At 35.6% G+C, this 26,661-nt stretch overlaps 1 protein-coding gene across 3 annotated transcripts in view; it reads left to right on the top strand.

Annotated features, from left to right (window-relative positions):
* Positions 1-26,661, top strand: part of LDLRAD4 (low density lipoprotein receptor class A domain containing 4) — a 578,057-nt gene that overhangs the window by 71,077 nt on the left and 480,319 nt on the right. Inside the window, exon 1 of one of the 3 annotated variants that reach the window (XM_051970508.1) lies at positions 10,179-10,197. The exons of the other annotated variants lie outside the window; for them this stretch is intronic. The gene's annotated coding sequence lies outside the window, so the exon portion shown is untranslated. Of the gene's footprint in view, positions 1-10,178; positions 10,198-26,661 lie in introns of those variants that run through there. 3 annotated transcript variants of the gene reach the window in all.

Consider the following 26,661-nt stretch of genomic DNA (forward strand, 5'->3'; position numbering starts at 1 on the left):
AGTCATGCTTTTATTGTTGTTCTTCAGCCATTTCATTTCAGTTATATCTGATTCTATGATCCCATTGGGGGTTTCTTGCCAAAGATATTGGTTCTCCAGCTTATTTTGTAGATGAGGAACTGATTTAAGGTTAAATGATTTCCCCAGGATTACACAGTTAGCAAAAAAAAAAAAAAAAATTAAGTTAGGTTTGAACTCAGAGAATGTCTTCCTGTCTCCAGGACAAGCACTCTCTCCATTATGCCACGTAACTATCCTGTGAAGAATGCTACCCATTTCCTGATTGAGTGCTGATAGACCCACAATGTAGAATGAGACACATGTTTTTAGACATGGTCAATATGAATTTTGCTTTGCTTGATTATATATGTTTATTGCAGAGACTTTTTATATATGTTTATTATGGAGAATTTTAGTGGGGAGGAATAGGAGAGAGAAATAATATATGTTTATTAATTGAAAGAAAAATGATTTAATAAGAAAAATCATTCATTGGAAACTGATTTTGTCAGTTATATATAGAACACAATGTTGTTAGAGGAACTTATTTCAATAATTGTTAACAATAAAGTGTAGGTAGTAGTGGAATGGGCTTGAGATTGAGAAACAGACAGGTTGGGTGGAAATCTTGGCCCTGACATTTCTTTATGACTCTGGGGAAATCCCCTTCTTTCTTCGGGACTTAATTCTTACATCTATAATATAATAAATAAACATTATAAATAACATAAATATAAATAAATATTATAAATAAAAAGGTTGGATTAGAAAATCTTTATCATCTTTTCCAGCTTCAAATCTAGGATCCTACAAGTTTCAGGCCTAAAGCCCAAGGATAAAGGAACATTAAGATTAATCATAGAACTCAGAGATAATCTAATTTTCTTATTTTATTTATAAGAAACCTGAAGCCCAGAGAGATAAGTTGCTTAAGGGACAAATTTTCAGATGTTCACTCATGAATATAATCTCTTCTATTATTACTTATGCTTTCTTGAAATAGAAATTTATTGTTATATATTTTGAATATTGCCTGATGTTCTGCTGGGCACATGACAATTTTTTTTCTTTTCTGTCTTTCATTTTTCTGTTTTGGTCTTCTTATTTTGTATTTAGTTCAATAAATAATTTTAAAAAGGAACAATTTTTTAAAATGTAGATGCCTTGTCCTCTACACTTCAAGGATAATTCATCAGTGTGAACCCTTTAGATCTTTGAAGAACAAATGTTATCTTTGAGCTTTGCATTCATGTAGGTTAGACAAGTTGATGCTATTCTATGGCATCAAATCTTAACTGGTCATGAAGCTTTCAGTTCTTGTATAACTCTTCTTATGTATTTTCTTTTAAATTCCTGGGAGTATTTTGGAAGATCTAAAGTAGAATGATTTTTTTTATAGTCAATAGAACAATAGTATTATAGTAGAACACATGTTAATAGAACATATAGTAGAACTATGTATTGTAATATTGACCTCCCTCTCCTCCTTTGGGGTTTTCTCCACTCTTCCTCAACCTTTCCCCTCCTTTTATTATCCCTCTGCCTTTCTTCTTTTCCATTTCTGCTATTTTCCTTCTTGCTTTGCTTCCTTTCTCTTCTAGCTGACTAGTACTGATTGGTTTGTTAGGTTTTTTGAGTTGTCTCAGATTGGCTAAGATGACAGCAAAAGATAATGATAAATGTTGGGAAACTGGGACATTAATGCATTGTTATTGGAGTTGTGAACGGATCCAACCATTCTGGAGAACAATTTGGAATTATGCCCAAAGGACTATAAAAAAGTACATATCCTTTGACCCAGCAGTGCTACTACTGGGCTTATAGGCCAAAGAGATCTTAAAGGAGGGAAAGGGACCTGTATGTGCCAAAATGTTTGTGGCAGCCCTGTTTGTAGTGCCCAGAAACTGGAAACTGAGGGATGCCCATCAATTGGAGAATGGCTGAATAAGTTATAATATATGAATGTTATGGAATATTATTGTTCTGTAAGAAATGACCAACAGGATGGATACGGAGAGGTTTGGAGAGACTTCCATGAACTAATGCTGAGTGAAATGAGCAGGACCAGGAGATCATTATACATGGCAACAAGATTATGTGATGATCAATTCTGATGAGGTGATTGAGGCCAGTCCCAATAGAGTTGTGATGGAGAGAGCCATCTGCACTATAGATGGCCTTTTTTATTGTGGTGATTGTTTGATTGTTTGATTTTTTTTTCTTTCTCGTGTTTTTTCCCCTTTTGATCTAATTTTTCGGGCATAACATGATGAATATGGAAATATATTTAGAAGAATTACACATGTTTAACCTATATTGGATTGCTTCCTGTCTATGGGAATCAAGAGAAGAGGAAAAGAGGGAGGACAATTTGGAATACAAGGTTTTATAAAGGGGGATCTTTGCATGTATTTGGAAATATTAAGTACTATTGAAAAAAAAAGCTTTGTGGTTTGTGAATTAACCCAATTAGCAATGTTATTGCTTACTTGAACTTTGAATCCTTGGTATTATTTGTATTTCCTGAGTTTGGCCCCCAGACAAGACTTTTCATTATCTAAGCTTTCCAGTGGTCTGGATTTTGACTAAGTGGGAGTTTATTGTATATACTATTTTAATTTGAGGGTCTGAAATTTAATTAAAATGATTAAATGTATATTATGTGCAAGGAATTCCTCCTCACCCTCAATGACCTATAATTCCATGAGTGCAGGGAGCAACTTGTTGAGAAAATTACTTTACTAATGCAGATTAGCAACTTTTAAAAATTAATAGTCTTAGAGAGTTGCCTAGATTACTGTAAGGCCAAGGTTTTTTACCCATGGTTTTAATGCCTATATATATATATATATATATATATATATATATATATATAGTGAGATTTGAATCTAAGTGGTCCTAATATAGACTCACTATCCACTACACATGCCGTCCCCTGCTGGGATACAGAGATAAAATGACACATGCTTTGTCTTTAAGGAACTTAGCAAGTGGAAGAGAGGGAATAAGACATACATAAATAGTTATGATGCAAAATAAGAGAGTAATATGTCAAAAGTCAAAAAAGAGAGACAGAGACAGAGAGATAGACACTGAAGAGAGACAGAGACAGAGAGAGACCACTTTTAACTGGAGGAATCAGCAAAGTGGCATCTGAATTAATTGGCTGTTAAAGGAAAGGAGGGATTTCAAAAAGTAGAGATTAGAATGAGGTAGAGAAGAACCAATCTCTTCCAGTTAAGGGAATTCAGACTGAATATGAGCGTGATGGTTAGTAATCCAATTTAACTGGAATGTAGAGTATGTGAAAAACTGGATTGTGAGATGAAGTTGTAAAAGTAGGCTAGAGGCATATTGTGGAGTATTTAAATATTGAAGTAATGAATTTATGGTTTTTGGGAGGGGATAGGTAATGGATAGCTACTGACATATTTTGAATAGAAGGTTAATGTAAATAGAGAGGGAGGAATTGTGAGGGAGATAGGACACCCAATTAGGCTACAGTAGTCTAGGTGAGAGATGATAAGGCCCAAACTAAGGTTTGTAATGTACTAGGTACTAGGTAGAAACAGTAAAATGGGGCATGCCCTCATCATAGAAGGTGCTGTGCTCTGTGAGCAAAAGTAGACTTGAATTAGCCCAAAGGAAGTGTGAAATTAGTAAAATTAGAAATTAACCCAAATGTTCCTATGGACTGTGTTTGTCTGACCTGCAGCAGAGCATTCTAAGCTCCTATTGGTCTGATCAGCCTCAGTTGGACACACAAGATTCCAACAGTGATGTAATTTTGGTCCTCTTCAAAAACGAAGGACAGCAACAAAGGTACTAGCATTTGTAAGGTACTAGTGGAAAAAAGGATGAATTTAAGAAATATTATGGATAAGAAATATTACTCCTTCTTACTAAGCATATCAGTTAATACAAACTATTTTTCTATTTTTATAAATGGGCACAACTTAAGACAGAAGGAAGTTGTCAATGTCCAAAGCCACAGATAAAATGCTTTTTTCTTGAAATAATCTCTTGTCTGGTTAGTTAGCAGCTGAAATAGTACCTCACACAGTTCTTCCTGCCCTTTAGATTAGTTTTCCACTACAGACCTAGATTGTTGAAAGTTACCTGAAAACTGCTCATGGTTTGTTTCTTTCACCCTCACCTACCTCGTTAATCTTGGATTGTATCATGTACCAGAGAAAGTTAGTTGGCAAAGCAAAACCCAGTCTGTTTAGAAGTTATGTAGTATTATTACATTTTAACCTGTAAAAATTCTTAGGCCAGTTAGTGGTTTGGAAGGATTTTCATGAGAACTACTTCAGCTAAAAGGTAGTAAAAGTAAATGCCTTAAAAATAACTGAACTTTGGCTTATAACAAGGTCATTGTTTGGCAACCTCTACAGTTCAAAACCTTTCCAGAGCTTTGAGAAGGAAATTAACTGTGAGACAAAATAGTTATTAAGGGAAGGAAGGAAGAAAGAAAAAAAAGGAAGAAAAGAAGGAAAGGGAAAAGAGAAAACAATATTTGCTTTTGGTTATCAAAGCTTAATCCCATTCTTCTAACTGCTTTGCCCCGTATTTGGAATAAGGCTAGAAGTACAAAGAATTGGTTTAGCTTTGTTGTTTTTTTCTTCTCCTGTCTGAAATTGGTTTTGCAGAACTGGAAATTTGGCAACATGAATGGAAACTAGCAAATCAGTTTATAGCATTCTCTGCCTCTCAGTTTAATGAAACCCACAAGAATGAGGAAAGGCTGTATGGTTTCAAATAAGAAAAGGTCTTAATGTTACAGACCTTGCATTTTCTGAATGTTACTTTTCCCCCTGCAAATTTAATGTTATATAGAATGACATGTCTAGCCCACAGTTCACTAATAGTGGCTTCTGGGTCTTAAATTAAGCAGGATTTCAACTCTATCTTCTCTTCCTTTTCTTTTTTCCTTAATAGGTCTTGTGCAGAAAGTGCTTAGATGTTTAGACTTAATTTTTTTTTTTTTTTGGTGAATAGTTTTGACTACATAGTCTCCTCATCCATCCTGTTCCTTTCTCTGTTAACCAACCCAAGCACCATAGAAGAACACAACACAGAGTGAACTGACTAAAAACAGAGAAAAAATATCTGGGGAGCTCTTCACCTCTTTTGTGGGGTTTCCTCACCCTAAAACATCCTTCTCCTTTGTTGGTGCTTTTCTCCCTTCTCCCTTTGGGAAATTCCTCCCAGAGCTTCCACTTTGGAGAGGGGCCCAGGCTGGTAAAACTTCATTCCCCTCCCAGCTGTGCTTGGATTTTCCAGATTTCAGTAACGTGCTTCAGCTACAATCTCACCTGGAAGCTCATCCTCAGTACCTGAAATCCATCAGTCTCCCCAGCTTTCTCCCCATGGACTCTCCCCCTGCTATGCTGGCTCCCTTTTTCTTTCTCCCATTATTGAATTCCTTTTGGAGCTTCCATTTTGGGCAAGGCTCTGAGCCAGTTGACCTTCATTCCTCTCCCAGCTCTGCTTCTGACTCCCTGTCTTCACAATTATGCTTCTGTGAGGGTACTTTCACATAGCCCGAGCTTTTCAGCCCCCTTTTGTGTGTTGCCTTTCCCTATTAGAATGTAAGCCCTTCGAGAGCAGGGACTGTTTTGGTATCTTTATTATATTTTTATCCCATTGCTTTGCACAGTGCCTGGTGTGTAGTGAATGCCTTTTAAATGCTTACTGTGTGCCTTCCCTCAAGCCTTTGGCAGACTGGTAAAGTTTATGGAGCCCTTCTCAGAATCATGTCTATAAATATATAAAATAGATTTGTGAAGCAAACCAATTATATTGAAATACAGTTATCAAAATATTAAAACAAGTTCATGGACCTAGCTTAAGGATGCTTGGTATAATTATATGTTTCTATTCTGCAACTCTACCCGAATGAGTAATATAGCAGAATATTTACCTTCTACCAGGGGATATCCCCTTAACTTTATATCATAGTGGATATGTCTGGTGCATCTGTATTCTATTAAAGAATGTGCTAGGGAGACATGATTGTGAAAAATAACTGACCATAGTTAAGTTCATTTTAATGCAGGTTTTCGCAGCCATCATTTGATGTTTTGGCTTGCTTGTAGCATAACAGTCCCATGGAGCTTACTTTCTTATTCGGAAAATATATGAAATCAGCACATAGAATCATTGTGTAGTATTGGAAGGGATTAAAGGCCTTCTAGTCCAACCAGTATCAGAGGCATAAGTCCCCTTTTCAACTTCTTCAATTGTAATTGATAGGAAACATTTTTCTTATATTGCACTAAAGTCTCCTCTCTTGCAGTTTCTGATTTTGCCTAGGTTTGCCTGATGAGAGCAAAAAGAACAAATCTAATCCTTCTTCCATTTGACAAACCTTCAGTTATTTAAAGCTACACTTACTGTGTAGAATGGTGGAAGGAGTATTGACAAGATTTGGGTTCAAATCCTGCTTCTGTTACTTACTATCTGTGTGACTTTATGAAATTCTTTTAGCTCCCTGGACCTCAATTTGCTCATTTGTAAAATAAGGAGATAGAGCCAGATGGATTCTGACTTTCCTTATAACTCTAGATTTGTGTCTTTTCTATTTTTGTTGACTTAAAATTTATAATTGTTTTAAAAACCATTTTATACATGCTTTTTGTTTTGTTATTACTTTCCAATAGGATATGTAGCATTCAGTAGTTCATCACTTCTCTTCTATGAGATTAAAAGTGTGTTTCATTATTGGGCCTGTAGAATCAATATTATATTCATGTAAATTCTGGCATGTTTTTTACATTGCTTTCCTTTGTTATTGTAGCTATGTATATTATGTATATTAAGATCTTGGTTCTTGTTTTGCTTTGCATTAGTTTTAGCAAATCTTTTGAGGTTTCTCTGAATTTCTTATAGTTGTTGTTTTTTTATATTAAAATAATATTCCATTATATTCTTGTATTTTAGTTTGCTCAGCCATCCTCCAGATGAATTCTTTCTAGTTTTATGCATGTGTCAATTATTAATATCTTTTCATTTGTCTTTTTTTGTAACAATATTTTCCATTTTCTTCCATTTCCTCATTCTTTTTCAGTAAAGGAAACAATTATTAAGTCCCTGTTTATAAAGGCATATACTTGAATTGTTTATAAAGGCAATTCAAGTATATGTTCAATCAGTCAATAAGCATTTATTATTGCCTACATTGTACCAGTCACTCTGTTAAGCCAGGGATTCTAAGAAAAATAATAAAGTCCCTGCCCTTAAGGAGCTCACAATTAAATGGGGGATTCAAAGAAAATAAAAAATAATAATAAAAAGCTCTGCCCTCAAGCAACTCATAATCTAATGGGGGGATACCACATGCAAATAACTATGTACAAATAAGCTAAGTATAGGACAAACAGGAAATAATCAATAGAGACAGTCCCTGTCTTTCTGGAGCTTACAATCTGTTGTTTGTTTATTTTGCTTTTTGTTTTTGTTTTTTGTTTTTTCAAAGAAGACCAATAACATTATAGGTGATGTATTAACTTGGATTTAAACATGTGAATTGGATTTAAATGAATCAGAGCTGCATGTCATCAACCTTACTTTCCTTCAGAGTCATCAAAGTCCAGTGGCAGGATAATAGTCAGGACAACTGGGATTGGTCCAGGATGCAGTGAGGATTTTGGTGTCTTTGATGTCTGACCAAGCCCTAAATTCTCCAAGATGCCTGCTTTAGCTGTCTTCATGGACAATGAAGCAAATTGTTCTCATTTGCCCATTCTGCTGGGAAAAGGAATTTTTAAAGCATTTATTTAACATTAACTATGTACTAAGCACTGTTCTAAATAAGGGATACCTCAAGGAGCTCCACCTTTTTAATTTTGGAGACTACTTGAAAATAATTGTATACAAAGAAAGACATAGAATAAATTGGAGATAACCAGAGGGAAGAAATTAGCATTAAGGGGTGGGGGAGACTTCTTGGAAGTCCCATGTCAGGCAGTGATATTGCAAAGAAAAGAAGAAAAAATTGCATCCTCAAGTAACTTCTTTTCTATTGGGAAAAGTAGCATCTATAACAGCATTTATGTAAGTAAATTAATTTACTTAGAAATTACATAGAAAGTAATTTTTAGGAAAGAAGAACATTAATAGTTAGGGAAATCATGAAAGATAACATATAGGTACCATATGATTTGTACCTTGAATTGAGATGTGGATTCCATAAAGCAGGAGTGAAGAAGAAAAGCATTTGGCAAAGGCATCATCGACATGAGAGACGGAATGTCTTGTATGGAAAGCAAGTAGGTCAGTTTGGCTCTTCTCCCTGAGATAGTTGGGAAAGTGATCCTTCAGTGTTTACAAGATCAGGTTGCCTCTGGCACAGATTTCTTCAGTGGAAATTCCTTGGTCCAATTCAGTCGCCTTTTCCAACTTCATCTTTTTTTTTTTAATTTTTATTTAATAATTACTTTATATTGACAGAATCCATGCCAGGGTAATTTTTTTTTAACAACATTATCCTTTGCACTCGTTTCTGTTCCAATTTTTTTCCCCTCCTTCCTCCACCCCCTCCCCTAGATGGCAAGCAGTCCTTTATATGTTGGATATGTTGCAGTATATCCTAGATACAATATATGTTTGCAGAACCGAACAGTTCTCTTGTTGCATAGGGAGAATTGCATTCAGAAGGTATAAATAACCCGGGAAGAAAAACAAAAATGCAGATAGTTCACATTTGTTTCCCAGTGTTCTTTCTTTGGGTGTAGCTGCTTTTGTCCGTCATTTATCAATTGAAACTCAGTTAAGTCTCTTTGTCAAAGAAATCCACTTCCATCAAAATATGTCCTCATACAATATCGTTGTCGAAGTGTATAATGATCTCCTGGTTCTGCTCATTTCACTTAGCATCAGTTCATGTAAGTCTCGCCAGTCCTCTCTGTATTCATCCTGCTGGTCATTTCTTACAGAACAATAATATTCCATAACATTCATATACCACAATTTACCCAGCCATTCTCCAATTGATGGGCATCCATTCATTTTCCAGTTTCTAGCCACTACAAACAGGGCTGCTACAAACATTTTGGCACATACAGGTCCCTTTCCCTTCTTTAGTATTTCTTTGGGATATAAGCCCAATAGAAACACTGCTGGATTAAAGGGTATGCACAGTTTGATAACTTTTTGGGCATAATTCCAGATTGCTCTCCAGAATGGTTGGATTCGTTCACAACTCCACCAACAATGCATTAGTGTCCCAGTTTTCCTGCATCCCCTCCAACATTCATCATTATTTTTTCCTGTCATCTTAGCCAATCTGACAGGTGTGTAGTGGTATCTCAGAATTATCTTAATTTGCATTTCTCTAATCAATAGTGATTTGGAACACTTTCATATGAGTGGTAATAGTTTCAATTTCATCCTCTGAAAATTGTCTGTTCATATCCTTTGACCATTTATCAATTGGAGAATGGCTTGATTTCTTATAAATTTGAGTCAGTTCTCTATATATTTTGGAAATGAGGCCTATATCAGAACCTTTAACTGTGAAAATGTTTTCCCAGTTTGTTGCTTCCCTTCTAATCTTGTTTGCATTAGTTTTGTTTGTACAAAGGCTTTTTAATTTGATGTAATCAAAATTTTCTATTTTGTGATCAGTAATGGTCTCTAGTTCATCTTTGGTTACAAATTTCTTTCTCCTCCACAAGTCTGAGAGATAAACTATTCTATGTTCCTCTAATTTATTTATAATCTTGTTCTTTATGCCTAGGTCATGGACCCATTTTGATCTTATCTTGGTATATGGTGTTAAGTGTGGGTCCATGCCTAATTTCTGCCATACTAATTTCCAATTATCCCAGCAGTTTTTATCAAATAATGAATTCTTTTCCCAGAAGTTAGGGGCTTTGGGTTTGTCAAACACTAGATTGCTATAGTTGAGTATTCTGTCTTGTGAACCTAACCTTTTCCACTGATCCACTAATCTATTTCTTAGCCAATACCAAATAGTTTTGGTGACTGCTGCTTTATAATATAATTTTAGATCAGGTACAGCTAGGCCACCTTCATTTGATTTTTTTTTCATTAATTCCCTTGAGATTCTCGACTTTTTATTGTTCCATATGAATTTTGTTGTTATTTTTTCTAGATCATTAAAATATTTTCTTAGAAGTCTGATTGGTCCAACTTCATCTTAAATGCCATTTTAACTTCCTAGTATGATAGGTAAGTATTTGCTGATTAAGGTGGTTTCTCTAGGGTTTTTTTTTTTTTTGCTTCTCTCTATGATGGCTGCTTTCCATTAATTAAACTTTTAGCAGAACTCATGATAATATAGGTCAATATCTTTAGGGGTTTTCAACCCCCCCTTTTTTGGCTTCTATAATTCATATGAATAGGTCAGGTTGAAGTTGTTGTAATTGTCCTTAATGTCTTCTTCCAAATCTTTAGCCTTTCTGCTAACTTGATGTTGATTTTGACCTTTGTTCTAACCAGCTGATGGTTATGTTGCACATAAACAGCTGATTGTGATCCAGTTTCTACATCTGTAATCAGTCTGATATTGATGTTGATTTCCTCCCTCCCTTCTTCCCTTCCTTTCTTCCTCCCTTCCTCCCTCCTTTCTTCCTTTCCTCCCTTCCTTCCTCCCTTTCTCTTTCCCTCCATTCTTTCCTCTCTTCCTCCCTCCTTTCCACCCTTCCTTCCTCCCTTTTTCCCTTCCTCTCTCCCTCCCTCCCTTTCTCCCTTCTTCCTTCTTTTCCTCCCTTCCTCCCTCCCTTCTTCCCTTCCTTTCACCCTCCCTCCCTCCCTTCTTTCTTCCGTTCCTCCTTCCTTTCCTCCCTTCTTTCCTCTCTCCCTCTCTTCTTCTCTCCTTTCCTCCCTCCTTCCTTCCTCCCTTCCTTAATATCAGAATTTGTTCTGAAAAGTAGGTATTCATGATAAGTAGGTATAGTTCATAGACTCTGGGCTCATTTTCCCTATTCCTATTCACACGGGCAGGCCAACTCCCTAGCCAGCCAAGACTACATCTCTATTCAAAATTCTTGGAGTAGCCTTAAGGGGTCATAGGGTTGTCTTATTAGTATTGTCCCTCATAATCCCCTGTGAGATGTGTTCCCTTCAAATCACATGACCATTTACCATCACCCCAATCTCAGTTTCCAGTTGGTATCTCCCTAATACCAGTTGACCTTTTTACATTCTCTTAACATCAATTAACCACTTAACATCGGTTATAAAAGGATATTTACCAATAAGATATATTGTAAGATCTTAAATACAAACCTCCCAAATTAGGAGATCACTCAGTCATTAATCAACAATTATTTATTAACTGCGTTTTAATTGCATTTGGTTCTTGGGGAAAGTGGACTCAAACTTAAGTCCACCTGGTGTAAGTCTCACCAGTTCAGATGCTACATTTCTTGCTGATTGTAACTTCTCTATCTGGAGGTCCACAGCATTTCTACCTCCTCACTCAGGCTGCCAAGAAAGGAGAGTATGTGTCCGTGCCTTCTGTCTGCACACCGAGTTCCAGCTGAGCATAGTTAAGAGTTCTTTTCATCACCATGAAGGAAGCCCACAGGAAACATTCAGTGAGCACCTGTGTATTCACTAAATGGGGAAAGGGTTGCTTTACAGAGACATACCCAGAAGCAGGCTCCTCAAGCCTCCATGGGGGTTACAGAACGCTGCTCCTGCTCCAAGCCCTGGGTTTTGATCCTCAGTCCTCTGGATGCATAGATCTGAGGCAACTGGGAATATTTAGGTGCACAATGGATAGAGTGCTAGGCTTGAAAGTCAGCAAGCCTTGAGTTCAAATCCAACCTCAGACACTTACTAGCTGTTTGATCTTTGACAAGCTACTTAACCTTGTTTGCCTCAGTTTCCTCATCTGTAAAATGGAGTTAATAATAGTACCTACTTCCAGGGTTGTTGTGAGGATTAAATGAGATTATAATTATAAAGTGCTTAGCTTGGTGCCTGACATATAATAAACTCTATATAAATTATTAACTGTTATTATTATCAGTTTCTAAGGCTTGACCTCTTGTTTCTCAAATTTGAGCCAAAAAAAGTACCTATAGTACTTTTTGCAATTCTCCTCTGTTGTTGAAGTCAAAGTATATTTGACTTGGTTATTAGAGTCTTTTCAAGTAGATTGCATTTTAAAGTTTACACAGCACTTTCCTCATGTTATTTCATTTGATCTTCTCAATAACCCACTAAAGCACGTGCAATTATTTTTCTCTTTTTAGAGATGAGGAAATTGAAACTTAGGGAGGTTTAGATATTTGGTCAGAATTTCACACTTCATAAGTGTCTGAGGCAGGATTTGACTTCAAATATTCTGACTCCAGATCCAGCACCCTATTATGGCACTTAGTTGCTATGGAGTGCAGGAGAACGATCCCTTCTCTGATCTAGAACACTCTTTTATTAATGTATCCTAAGTTTGTAGTTTAGCATTTTTTCTTTTTTTCTTGGATATTATATGTGGTTGACTTATATTCATCTTACAGTCTATTACATAGAATAAAAACATTTATTAAATACTTTCTATTTTCCAGGAGGTACAATAATTGCTGGGGTTACATATATAGAAATACATACATACATAATATATATGTGTGTGTATACATATACATACATATATATATATATATATATATATATATATATATATATATATGTATATACATATATATATGCAAGACAATTTCTGTTTTCAAGGAACTAACATTCTAATTCAGCTGCAGGGCAAATGGAAGGGACCAGTGGTTCTTAGGGTACATCAGCAGGTCAGATGGCAAAGTCAAAAGATCTAAATCTTTTTCATATGATACTTGCTAGCTCTGTGACCTGGGACAAATAACTTAATCACTGACTGACTCAATCTCCTCTTCTGTAAAATGGGGATAATAATACTATCTGCCTCATAGAGTTGTTGTGGGGATAAAATGAAATAATATTTGTAAAGCACTTTGCAAATGTTTAAGTGTGATATAATTGTGAGATGATGATGATGATGATAAATATAGTTACTTAGTTACTTCTTCATCTTGTAAGGAACTGTTTTAGAACAGATTTCAGTGTCATCAATTAAATTCAACAAACATGTATAGGGCACAAAACTAGATACTGAGGATACAAATACAAAATGAGAAATCCTGTCTTCATTGTATTCTACTAAAGGAATGCTACATATTCACAGATAAGTTATAGTATGAGGTAATTTGAGAAGAAAGAGAATCACTATATTGACAGCATCTGGAATCATGGAAGACTTGGTAGAGGAGGTATCACTTAATCAGATTTTAGAAGGAATATAAAGATCCAAAAAAAAAATAACTGAACTATTTATGGTGTTTGGCCATCAAGATCTCTTTCTAGAGTCTTCAAAAGGGGTCAATTTTTCTATTTACCATGTTATCAAATACCTTTCCTATCACCTGACTCCAATTTAGCAACTGCATCTTATTTTATTTAGTTGATACTTCAAATCTCATTTTGGTAATCTATTTTCCATTCTTTCTAGTTAGTCATTTAATTTAAGAAGGCAAAAAATAATGCTATTTTTAGTACGGCTTCTGGGAGAGAATAATGCACATAATATTTAAATATTTTGATGCTGTGTCTGGGATTTTTTTCTCCTTTAAAATAAAACTCAAAATCTAATATGGGATTGACACTATATGATTAAAATTCAATAGTGAAAGACCTTGTTTGAATTTTATGTAAATAAACAGATTTAGGCCATAATTTAAATAACCAGTCAGGAAGATTCATTTAATCATTTTTTTTAAGAAAAATTACACAAATTGCATTCTTTTTGTTTCTTGTTGATAAAACCTTAACGAGATATTTCTTACAACTCAGAGATAGATGTAGTTTTTATTTTTAGGAAGTACAGACCATACACTTAAATAATGATTTGTTTTGGAGTTATTTCAGACAAAATTTGTAACTACATCAGAAAAATGAACATTAATTTGATTACTTTATTTACTAAGGCTAATTGGAGTATATCTTTGAGAAATGAAACATTGCCAATTCAATGAGTTAAGTATAAATATGCAGGAGGATATATATATGCATTTTTTTCCTATAATATATGTAAAGGAAGGTATCTCTCCCAAACCATAGATATTTTATCATTTTACTTTACTAAAGCAAATTTATATATTCTGACTGTTTTACTTCAATGACAATCATAATTATTTTTGACAAAGCAAAGATATACTTTTTTACAGAAAGGAAAATCTACATTTATTTTTGTATGAATTCTTTTATGGCTAACATGGTTAACTTGTAGAGCTAATATACAGCAGGACATATACTTTCAACAGATTACAGATGTTTGGGTTTAGGCAACAAACAGGGCTCAATAGGAACAAGATTACAGGCTGGATTACATTTGGGAAATTGTCCAGAGCTTTCAATGACCTCAAACTTTTTCCTGAAACAAAATCCAATCAATTTTGTTTTTTTACATCAGTGTTCTTCCAGTGATTCTAAATGGTTATGAAATGTGCAAGGACACCAGCTCCAAAGAATCAGAATTATGGGTCACTCAAAGGACAACAGATGAGACACATGATACATGTGGAGTCTGTAGCAGATTATAAACGACAAATTGCAAATGGGGTCAAAAACATCATTAAAATCCTGTATGACCAGAAAAGGGGGTGGAGTGGTCATGTAATGAAAGTGAGAGAGAACAGATGAACAGACCAAGTCTACTGATTATAACCACGAAATGTCAAACTTTATGGAATGGCTGCCAGTAAGTTGGACAGATCTATGGAAGAAGTACAAGAGGATGTGGAAGGGAATTTCATGGAGTGAAAAGGCATGAATGAGTTGCCATTTGTACCACTGAAGGAAGTACATCAATGATATCACAGATCTTTTGCAGTATTGAAGTAAAGAAATATGTCCCAATAGTCTTAGTTCAGTTTTAACCTTCAAACTCTTCTTCCTCCTCCATCTTCCCCTCCTCCACTTCCTCCTCTTCTTTTTTCCTGTGAAGGCAACTGATTAGATTAATTTGAATGGTTTGTCAAAAATATGCATTCCTAAAATTTGTCTGTAGGATGAATAAACCTACCTGAAGTATCAAAAATTTACCTTAATTTGCTTTCCTAATAGGAAGATGAGGTAAATAGATAAATGTAGAGCTAAAATATGTCAGATACTAAGTGTTTTGAAGGCAGGGATTCTCTGTTATTTATTGTTGTAACCCTCAGAATCTAGACCATGGTAGGTATTTAATAATATATTGTTGAGAATATGAATTTGTCACTTACCATTAACTACATCATACTAAAAATCTGTATTTCTACAATACCAAGAAAATTGTAGGAGATGGATCCTTCCCCTGGGGAGTTACTGATCTGATTCAATTCAACAGTTCCCTGTTCTGTTCTTACTCCTACCTTTTGAAGGGTATTTCAGAAAGTCATGTAACTGTTATGACTGGAAATTTATGTCATCTAATCTCAGGTGGACCCTTACTGCTGTAGAGAAGTCTTTTATTCTTTCCTGGTTGGCTTTCTGTCTCTCTATTGGCAGTGGCTATTCAAAATCTCTTTTCTCCTCAAATTTGATATACTATCTCCTGTCCTCCATTTCTTTCAAAGGACTTGGCCTCTAACTTTACTGAGAAAGAGAGGTTTTTTCACCCTATTCTTCCCCTTCCCATTTCATACCTCAAAATCTCCTTAGTCTTCTATTTTCTCTTCCTTGCTCTAGGCTGTAAGGAAATCGTACCCATCTTCTTGCTTTTCTGCTTTTTGCCTTCCATCCCATTCCTTTCAGTTTCTTTCTGGACCTTGCTCCATCAATCATTGCCTTTCCTCTTCCATCCTTTTTTTATCCTTATTTACTAGTTCCTGCTTCCCACAAACATGTCCAGGTTTTTTTCATCCTTAATAAATCTTCATTTTAAAAGACATTAGTACTTTCTTTGATGTTTCTTTGCATTTTGTTTTCCTTCTCAGGTTTTTTTCTTTCTCGATCTGATTTTTCTCGTTCAGCAAGATAATTGTATAAATATGTATACATATATTGGATGCAACATGTATTTTTTAAAACATATTTATATGTATTGGACTATCTGCCATCTAGGGAAGAGGGTGAGGAGAAGGAGAAAAAATTGGAACAGAAAGTTTTGCAAGGGTCAATGTTGAAAAATTACCTATGCATGTTTTGTAAATAAAAAAACTTTAATCAAATCAAATCAAATAAAAGGGATTAGTAAAATATGTTAAAACAAACCCTCTTTCTATTGAACCCCGTCATAACCTCAAGCTGTTGTTGTTCAGTCATATGACTCCTCTGTGAACCCTATAAATCCATGGAGTTTTTTTTTTTTTTGACAAAAATACTGGAATAGTTTGCCATTTCCTTGTCCAATATTATTTTACAGATGTGGAACTGAGGCAAATAGGAGTTAAGTGACTTGCTCACAGTCATGTAGGTATCTGAGGGATGGATTTGAATTTAAGCCTGGTGTTCTGTCCACTGCACCTTATCTCTTAACCACAGCATTGTTTTAAGGATCAAATGAAATATCATAGATTAAGAGCTGTGTTGAAGCACTCTACAAAGGCTAACTACTAGTATTGCTTATCCTAGGGACAACAGAAAATCACTACTTTTTTGTTCATTTTTGTTTTTCATCAAGGGAGTTACATAGTAGAACTTGGATCTTACTAATATTAACTTTGCCAAAAGTCAGATTACAAAGATTTGAAGTAAGTGGATCAGCCTTCCAAATATATCACTAGCGATGTTAATTGACCACACACTAACTAGTTCCTATATCTTTAAGGAAATTTGATTTAGCCTCAGATTCCTCATGTATAAAATGGGAATAAGACTGGCCCCTACATCTTCTTCCTCCTTTTTTTTGGGCTAGCTTTTTAGTGTTAGTTTTAAAAGTTATTGTGTATTTATTTTTCTTCCCTTCCCATTACTAAAAAAAAAATAAAAATCATAGTCAAGTAGAATAAATTCCCACATGGGCTGTATAAGAAATATACTCATCTAATGGGGGAGTTAATTAATATACAAATATTTGTACATATGCAAAACATATTCATGGTCAATTGTAAATAATGTCAGAGTGAAGGCACCAGCATTTAAGGAAATCAGGAAAGGCCTTTTGGAGAAGGTAGGGTTTGAGTTAAGTCTTGAAGTAAGCCAAAAGAGAGAGCTCAGGCATGGGAATCAGCAAAAAGGCATGGAGTCCAAACTGAAGTTTGTTTGTGTTTGTTTGTATTTGAGAAATAGCCAGGTCAGTATTGCAGTATCAAAGAATATATGTATAGGAACAAAGCATAAGAAGATTGGAAAGATAAGAAGGGGTCAAGTTGTGAAGGACTTTAAATGTCAGCTAGAACATTTTGTAGTTGATCCTCAAGATGACAGGAAGGCAATGGAGTTTATTGAATAGTAAAGTAACACAGTGAGATATATGCTTTAGGAAGATCACTTTGGTAACTATGTGGAGGACATCCTGGAGAAAGAAAAAACTTGAGACAGGGAGAGCAATTGGGGTAATGTAGTCATCCAGGTGAGACATGACAAAGGTATGTACAAGCATGATGACTATATGAATGGAAATAATTAGACCTATAGAGAGGAGTTGTCAAAATAAAAACAGTAAGATTTGACAGTATTTTATATATGGTATGAATGCAGCAAGGAGCTGAAGGTAACACTAAGGCTGTGAGCCTGGGTAACCGGGATGATGCAATACTTTTGGTAGTTATGGAAAGTTGGGAAGAAAGAGAAGATTTCAGGGAAAGAAAATAAGTTTTATTTTGCATGTTTGAAATGCCTATGGTACATGAAATTTGAGAATTCACAGAAGTTATTAATGATGTGGTTCTCGAACCCAGGGAAGAAATTAAGGAAAGACAGAAATGTAGGAATCATCTGTGTAGAAATAATTGAACCTATGGAGGCTGATGAGGTCATCAAATGGGATTATATAGCTAAAAATGAGAGAAGTGCTCAAGATTGATAGTTGTTACTTGGATGAAGAGCTAGTATAATGTTCATGAAAAAACAAATTCTTTCCTAGCTGAGTTAGTTAATTCTATGGTTGCTAGTATTCATGAGGGGAAAGGCATATTCACCTCTTACTGATGAAGATCTCTTCTCAGGGCTTTCTCAAATTTTTCTTCTCATATTTGATTTTCCTTCTTTAGGAATTTCTTAGGTAGTTTCATGTTTAATTATATCCTTTTGATCCCTGAAGATTAAACCAAAAGAGATCTTAGAGACCATCTTGTCCAAATTACTTTATTTTATAAATGAGGAAACTGAGGTTTAAGAGAATGACACAGGATAGGCACATGAATGCTGTCCGTGGTCCAATTCCAACAGGGTTTTAGGGAGCTGCTGTCCAGTGCTGCTTTCGGCAGCCTGGGTTAGTCCCCACAGCTGCTATAAGAACAGTGATGAGTACAAGTGTTATGGGTTATTTTTGTACTAGTCACTTTTCCAACTTGCTTGGGAGATTTTTCTCACTGCATTGCTCTGAGTACTTATGGGGCATATAGCTCTCCATAGAATTGTCTGCCTGGGGAAGCCAAATTCTGTTCCATTTGGCATATTTCTTCCATCCTATGAGAATCAGATTGCTTCTCCCAGATATCTTTATATCCATTGTGTTCTTAAAAGAGGAACTCCTCTGGCCTCTCTTTGTGGAGGATGTCCTGGATAGGGGTGGACATAGAAAACAACTTCTTAATGGGTCAGTCTCTCAAAAGGTACCCCTTGCTTTGTTGATTGACCACATGCTAACTAATCCCTAGACCTCTTAGGGAATTTGTTTCCCCAAACCTTATCTATATCTAGGAGGGGAAAACTGGGTAAAGAAAAAGAAAATGTCATGCCTAGATCTTCTGTCATCCTGTGAACTTTCCTATGAACTTTATTAGTTCTCTCAAGAAAGACTTTTTAAAAAAATCAATTATTATTGATCCCTTTGTATTTATATCACCTTAATTTTCTAAGTATCTCTCTACTATAAGATTACCCCTAACAAAGAATGAAAATGGGAAGAAAATCAGTTCGGTAAAGTCAGTTAATATATTGAAAAAGTCTGACTTATATAAGATATCAAACTCCTAATTTCTTATCTTTCCAAAGAAATCCAGTGATTGGGGGAAGGAGGAAAAATGGAGGTACCTCGAAGACAGCAAATTGGCAAAATAAATCTGCACTTGGTCTGAAGTCAGGAAGATCTGAGTTAAAATTCAGTCTCATATACATACAGCTAAGTTACCCTATTCAAGTCTTACCATTTGTTTACTTCAGTTTCCTTAATTATAAAATGGAAATAATAACATTTACTTTCAAGGGTTTTTGTGAAGAGCAAATGAGATAAGATTTATAAACACTTAGCACAGTGCTTGGAACATAGTGGGCACTTAAGAAATGCTTGTGTCCTTCCTATCTTCTCATATCACTTTTTGCGGGGGACTATGTTTAGTCACCATAATTTCTTTGGATTCAGTTTTGATTGTTTAACAGAAAATTTTTAAAATAGTTTCAATATCACTTGAAGCCTTGAAGTTGTGGCTTTAGGATATGTTTAACATTTCTGTTATATGTGTCTATAGATAGATATTGTGGTTAGACATTAGTAGAGCAATATGTGGCTTATAAAAACTGGTTTTGCTACAATATGGTCATATTAAGTACTTATCTTGTATTTGTCCCACACCTTCCATGAGCCTGTAAACTTTAAGCGAATCAAGCTCTTTGCTTACTTTCTCCCTTCCTTTAGCATCCATTAAGGATTTTTCATACAGTGAGTGATTATTATATAATAAACATTATTGACTCATTGACCTTGAAATGTTCCCTGCTATTGTACCTGGAGGATCCAAGCCAGAAAGTTCTGTAGATTGACCAGATTTCCTGCTGACAACAACCTTTGGGAGGCCAGAGCAGAACCTGCCAACTGCTGTGGTTTCATGGCATCCAAGTTTGTTCTCTGCTCAGTGGGGCATCCTGGGAGAAGACCAAAAGGACAGGAAAGAAATTGTCTATTTTCAGTGGCATTTGACTCATCTCCCTGTTGCTGTTTCCTAAGGTAGGCTTAAATTTATGTGAAAACGAGACTCAGATGAAAAAAGTCTACTTTCTTCACTAAAAGCAAACAGAAAAGAAACATGGCCCTTTCTAATTTATCGTTGTGCTTCCCACTGCCTATTTTGATTATGATAGGGATCACTTGTTAAGGAGAAAGAAAGATCCAGGGTGCTGGTGTTGAAGCATTTCCCTTTTCATTTCAGGTAATCCTGGGAGTCTCTTTATCTTTTTTTCTACCTCCTAATCATCTTGATCAAACTAAATTAAATTTCCGGAATAGGAAAATCAAAGAGGGTTGATTGGACGGGATCCTGGAGTTTGAAAGAGCATAACTTTCTAGATTGTGACCTTTAGCAGATGGGGTGTGTGTGTGTGTGTGTGTGTGTTTTGAAGCAGTTTTTCATATATATTGAAATTCTCTACCTGAGATATTTGAGACTGGAGGGGTTTTCTAACCATTTAAACTTATCTGTCTTGTAAAATTTGACTAAGAACCCTTAGAATTCACACTTAGTTTTTCATTGGTATATTCTTTCCTTGCCATTTTTGGGCCACTGAGATAAAGGTCTTACTTATTTTTACTTTTAGGTGCCAATTGTATTATATTTACTAATGTCAATAGAATAATTATGATCTCCTATAATGGCAAAGAAGCCATGGCACTGTACATGTGTCACTAGGTAGTACTTTTTTTATCAGTTAAATCAGTCTACCAGAATTATTTTTTTCTTTCCTTTTCTTTCTTTCTTTCTTTCTTTCTTTCTTTCTTTCTTTCTTTCTTTCTTTCTTTCTTTCTTTCTTTCTTTCTTTCTTTCTTTCTTTCTTTCTTTCTTTCTTTCTTTCTTTCTTTCTTTCCTTTCCTTTCTTTTCTTTTCTTTTCTTTTCTTTTTCTTTTCCTTTCTTTTCTTTTTTTTTTTTGCTGAGGCAATTAGGGTTAAGTGACTTGCCCAGGGAACCACACCTAAGAAATATTAAGTGTCTGAGATCAGATTTGAACTCAGGTCCTCCTGACTTAAGGGCTGGTGCTCTATCCACTGCACCATCTAGCTGCCCCTCATGATTATTTCTTAAATATTCTTTGTATACTAAGCACTTTATTAGATACTATGAAGAAAGGAGGAAGATGCAAATGGAATTAAAATATGATCATTGTCTATAAAGGCATATTTATATAAGCAGTTTAGCTTGGAATTGTATAGTATACAAGAGTGAACATGATGGACAGAATAATATAACAGGAGAACAAATTAACGTGGTATTTCTACATATTGAGTGCAGAGGAGTGTATTTAATCAGTGAAGACTTCTTGGAGAAAGGATGTCTACAAGACAAGCTCTATTTTTTTCAGCAGTTAGTCCATCTTCCTTCCAACTGATCCAAGAGGATGACCTGTCTTTTAAAATGATTTCAAAGCATGTTAGATTTCCAAATGCTGACTGTACCAGTGTGAATATATAAATTTTAAAGACCTGTTTTGGCTTGTAACATACACGTTAATATCTACAGATGTATTGCCATAGAATATATTAAGATATATAATTTGATTCTAGAGAAAACATTGATCTCTGCTTTAAAAAAAATATTGACAACATCTTAGAGATAATTTTCTTAGTTTCTTTGTAGTATAAAGACATTTTTTCTTCCCTTTCCCTTAAGGTCTTTAGAAACAGCTAACAGAGTATTCAGGATTGGATTTTTATTGGTTCATATATTACTACAAAGAAATAATCATTGTCAGGGTTGCTTTAAAAAAAATTAGAAGATTTTTCCTTCTTTAGAGGAATTATTTTTTCTTACTCCATTGAAAACCTCCTTTTTACCCTTTGGATTGGTTTTATTTCCCTGTTAGGGGTCTTGGAGCATTACACTTGAAGATTTTTGAGTCGCGGCAACAGTTATTTTTTTATTTTCTTTGGAGAGATGGCATTGTTCTGGTAGAATGCTTTCCAAGGAGCACTGTGTCCTGTGTGATGTTTACTATGGTGCTGCCTTGCAGCCAGCACATTTTAGTACAAACTTGCCTGGGGGTGGCCTTGTCCTATTTTCCTCTTAGATAGTTCTGGCATTTACAAAGCTTGGGAGATCTAGCTTCCGAATTTTCCAGTCTGAAGAGCTCGAGCCAAAACAGCAGGGAGGACAGCAAACCTGTCTGTTTTTTGGCTTCAGGCAGCTGGGTCTGCTTTCTTCTTTGACCAAAAGTGATGGCAGACTTTCTTGGGTTTGGCGGGGAAAACAGAAAAAAAGTAGAGAAAGGAGAGTAGGAGCTTGAGAGGCTGAATTTGAAGAGCTTTGAAAAACATATTCCAGTTTCTCTTCCTAACTCCTCCTCCACCAGCCCATCCCTTGAACCATTACATACCTATCTTTGAGTATATGTTTTTTTAAAATTTGTCTATTTCCAGACAAGGACTGTACAGCTTTCTTGGTTTTAGGAGTTCTCTCTAAGATGTTTTGAAGGGAGACAGTTTCTGAATTACAGCCCTAGAACTAGGAGACTTTGCAAATTATTTGTCAGATTATTTGTTTTTGAGATCCAGTCTCTCTCTTGTTTGGGTGATCTCAGTACTGACTGACACTGAAGCTAATTTGACTTCTTCTGTTTTTCAGACCTGGGTCAATCATCTCTTCCTTAGGCAATCTGATGGCCCTCTGCTCCTGGCCACTCAACATATTGGTACTGGACTTAGTGTGGACAGACCTAGTGAATTTCAGAACTTTGAAACTAGATCTCTTCCATCAGCTTCAACCTCCTAAACAAGGAGCACTACAGGCTTGTACCAATATGGATTCAGATTTATTTAAGAGACAAGAATATTGTAATCATGTCCAAGGCAGGGCAGAGATTCATCATTGAATCCTCAGATGTTGATGAGACAATGGAAGAAGCAACTTATTCCTGTTCTTCACTTCTTTTCCGAGGACAAACCCAAGTCCCATCTCATTGTGCTTTGCAGAGGTCTTACTTTTCTAATTGGAGAAGACCCTGGCATGAAATCAGCCAGACAGCTGATAAACTAGGAACATTTTTAGGATTTTCTTTTTCTTTCATCCTGGCAAGTTTGTGTTGACTGCTGCAGATTTCTAAGTGCTATCCTCACTGTGAGCATTTCTTAAAATGTTAAAGGCCTTGGTGGAATGCTTTGTAAAAAAAAATGACATATCTGACTCATGCATATCTCTCAAAAGCTGCAGTGAACCTCTGACTGATACTCCTGTTGATTTGATAGTTGTTAAGAGGCGATGAGAACAGCTTACATTTAGTTTACATCATTCTTTATGTTTGATCTCCGAAGCAACCCTATGAGTAAAACAACATAGCCCTTTTCATCCCCATTTTTTTGAATGAGGAAACTGAAATTTTCCGAAGTTAAACACTTTGATCAAGGTCGCATAGCCATTAAGTTGCCAAGCCAAGATCAAGTCCAGGTCTTCTGACAGTGCTGTGCTCACTACACCATGCTGCTTTTTGTAAGCTTTACATCTGTGCTCAATTTACAACAATGCAAAGACAACATGGATGGCCACTAGCTTTCTGCTGCCCATCAATCTGGCTGGCAGTGGCCTATCACCTGACAAATTCAGGGCTGACCATTACCTCATAATTAGGATTAAACATCTTAATCTTTTTACATGAAGTATAAAGATATGCTTATTAGCAATACCTAGTGGCCATCCAAATACTATGAAATTAAATCTTTTCAGAGGTAACATTCAAATTAGGGAAGGAAGGCTATGGATGGTGGAATTTTAGAGCTAAAGGAGACCTCAGAGATCATTTAATCCAATCTTCTTTTGAGAAAGGAAGGAAATGTCATGCAATTGTTGACTAAGAACATTTGTAAAATGGGTTCAATAATATTTACATTTCTTACTTCATAGGGTTAACTTTGAGCAAAGAATTTTGTAAATCTTTACATGATATAAAAATGTGAGTTTTTATTATTAATAAATACGAGAGTGTCTCAGTACTTCTTAAATTGACTATCCTTTCCTCCATTCCTGGAATGTACTCTCTCTTTACCTAAGCCTCTTAGAGAACTTCTTTTCCTTCAAGAGACAGGTCAAGTATTACTTTCTACAAGAATCTTTCTTGACATATTTCCCCCCTCCCTCCCCAAAGAAAACCCTGCCAATTCTTTTCCTCCCAAATGGTTTTGCATTTATTTTATATTTGTAATGTATATGTTTATTCTATACATGTACTTGTGTGCATGTTTCCTCTGATAGAATTTAAACTCTTTGAGAATAGGCATTGGTTCATTATTTGCATTTATATTCTGTGGCTGACAATGCTTGGTACATGGCAAATGATTAACAAATGCTTTTTGATTGCTTTATATGCTGGTTCATCAAAAAGAATGTTTCAGGCTTCAAATATGCACAATTTCTAACTAATAGTGAAGACTAATGGAAGGACACATATTCTTGATTATTTTTCTTCTTTCTACATTTTTTCTTTAAGCTCAAGTATTTTTCCCAGATTAATTTTCATTTTCTTTCTTTCTTCACTCTCTCATTTACAATTTATAATTTCAATTAAGTATTTACTTTCTTATTATTTTAAGACTGAATTGTAGTTTCCCAAATACCTACACATATCTCAGCTGAGAACTTTGCCTCATATTTTACAGAAAAACGATATAATTCATTGTGAATTCCCTCTTCTCTTTTTCCTCATTTCCTACCACTCAGGGGCCTGCTACCACTTTATTCTCCTTGATTGAAGTGGCCTTACTTCTAACCAAGGTTTACTCCTTACCATTATTTGTTCAAGTGGTCCCATCCCATCCTAGCTCCTCCAATAGATCCTTACTCTTTTATTTATTTTCAATCTCCTCCTTGGTAGCGGCTCATTTCCTATTGCCTACAACCATTATCTTCAAGAAATCTTCACTTGATTTATCCCTGCTATTATCCTATATGTCTTCTGCACTTTGTAATTAAATAGACACTTATACTTTCTCTCCATTCATTTTTTCTTACCCTTACACTCTGATTTGGAATTTCATTATTCCACCAAAACTTCTTTTTTCAATGATAGTTTAGTTGCTAATAAAGTCACCTTTTCTTGGTTCTTATTCTCCTTGACCTCCACAATCTTTGATACTATTGATCATTCTCTCTTTGATACTCCCTTTTCTCTACAATTTTGGAATGCCATATTCTTCTGGTTTTCCTCCTATAGCTCTTTCTGTCTCTCTTCTCTGTCTCTTTCTCTCTCCTCCTCTTCTCTCCCTCCCTCTCTTTTGCTGAATTCTCTTCCCGATCATGCCCTCTAGCCATGGGTGCCCTTCAGGGTTCTGTCCTGAGTCCTCTTCTTTTCTTCTTCTATATAATTTCACTTGGTAATCTCATCAGCTCCCATGGATTTAATTATCACCTCTATGCTGACACAGCTAGGTGACATAGAGGATAGAGTACCATATCTGGAGTCAGGTAGACATGAGTTCAAATATGACTTTGGATATTTACTGTGTGACCCCGAGGAAATCACTTACCCCTGTTTGCCTCAATTTCCTCATCTGTAAAATGAGCTGGAGAAGAAAATGGCAAATCACTCCAGTATCTTTGCCGAGACAATTCCAAAAGAATTCACAGTCAGACATGATTGAAAAAGACTGAAACAAACAATACTGGTGATTCTCATATCTATCCCTGCCCCAATCTCTCCTAACTTCCAGTCTTACATTTCCAACTGCCTTTCATACATCCTGAAATGAATGTCTAGTTGACATCTTATTATTTATTTCTTTCCTAAATGCTCCTTCTTTCTACTGTCCATATTACTATTGAGAACAACACCCTTCTCCCCATCCCCTAGGGCTCACAACTTAACAGTCATCCTGGATTCTTCATTATCACTCACTCCTCATATCCGAGCTGTTGCAAAAGCCTGCCAATTCTACCTTTGTAACATCTCTCGAAAGTGCCCCTTTCTCTGGGGCAGGCTCTCATTACCTCGTGCCTTGATTACAATAGTTGGCTGGTTGGTCTGTCTGCCTCAACTCTTTCCTTATGCTATCCATCCTTTATTCAGCCATTAAAATAATTTTTCTTAAAGCTCAGGTCCAGTCATAATCATTCTCTTCGGCATACTACTCAATAAACTTCTATGACTTCCTATTGTCTCCAGAAACAAATACAAGATACTTTTTTAGCATTCAGTGCTTTTCATAACCTAGCCCTTTCAATCTTTCTAGTCTTTTTACACTTTATTCCCCAACATATATTTTTTAATCCAATGACGTTCTCATCTTGGCTGTTCCATGAAAATGATATCCCATGTCTTGACTCTGGGACATTTTCTTTGTCCATCCCCTGTGCCTGAAATGTTTTTCTTCATCCATTCCAACTACTGATATCCCTGGCTTCTTCTAAGTCCCAACAAAAATTCTACCTTTTACAGGCAGCCTCCCTCCAATCCCTCTTAATTCTAATGCTTTCCCCTAATTATTTCCTATTTATTCTGTGTATAGCTCAGTTTGTATATATTTGTTTGTATGTTGTCTCCCTCCATTAAACTATAAGCTCCTTATGGATGGGGATTGTTTTTTGCCTATTTTTGTTTCCCCAATT

This window comes from Antechinus flavipes, chromosome 1 (assembly GCF_016432865.1).
Source record: "Antechinus flavipes isolate AdamAnt ecotype Samford, QLD, Australia chromosome 1, AdamAnt_v2, whole genome shotgun sequence".
Lineage (NCBI taxonomy): Eukaryota > Metazoa > Chordata > Mammalia > Dasyuromorphia > Dasyuridae > Antechinus > Antechinus flavipes.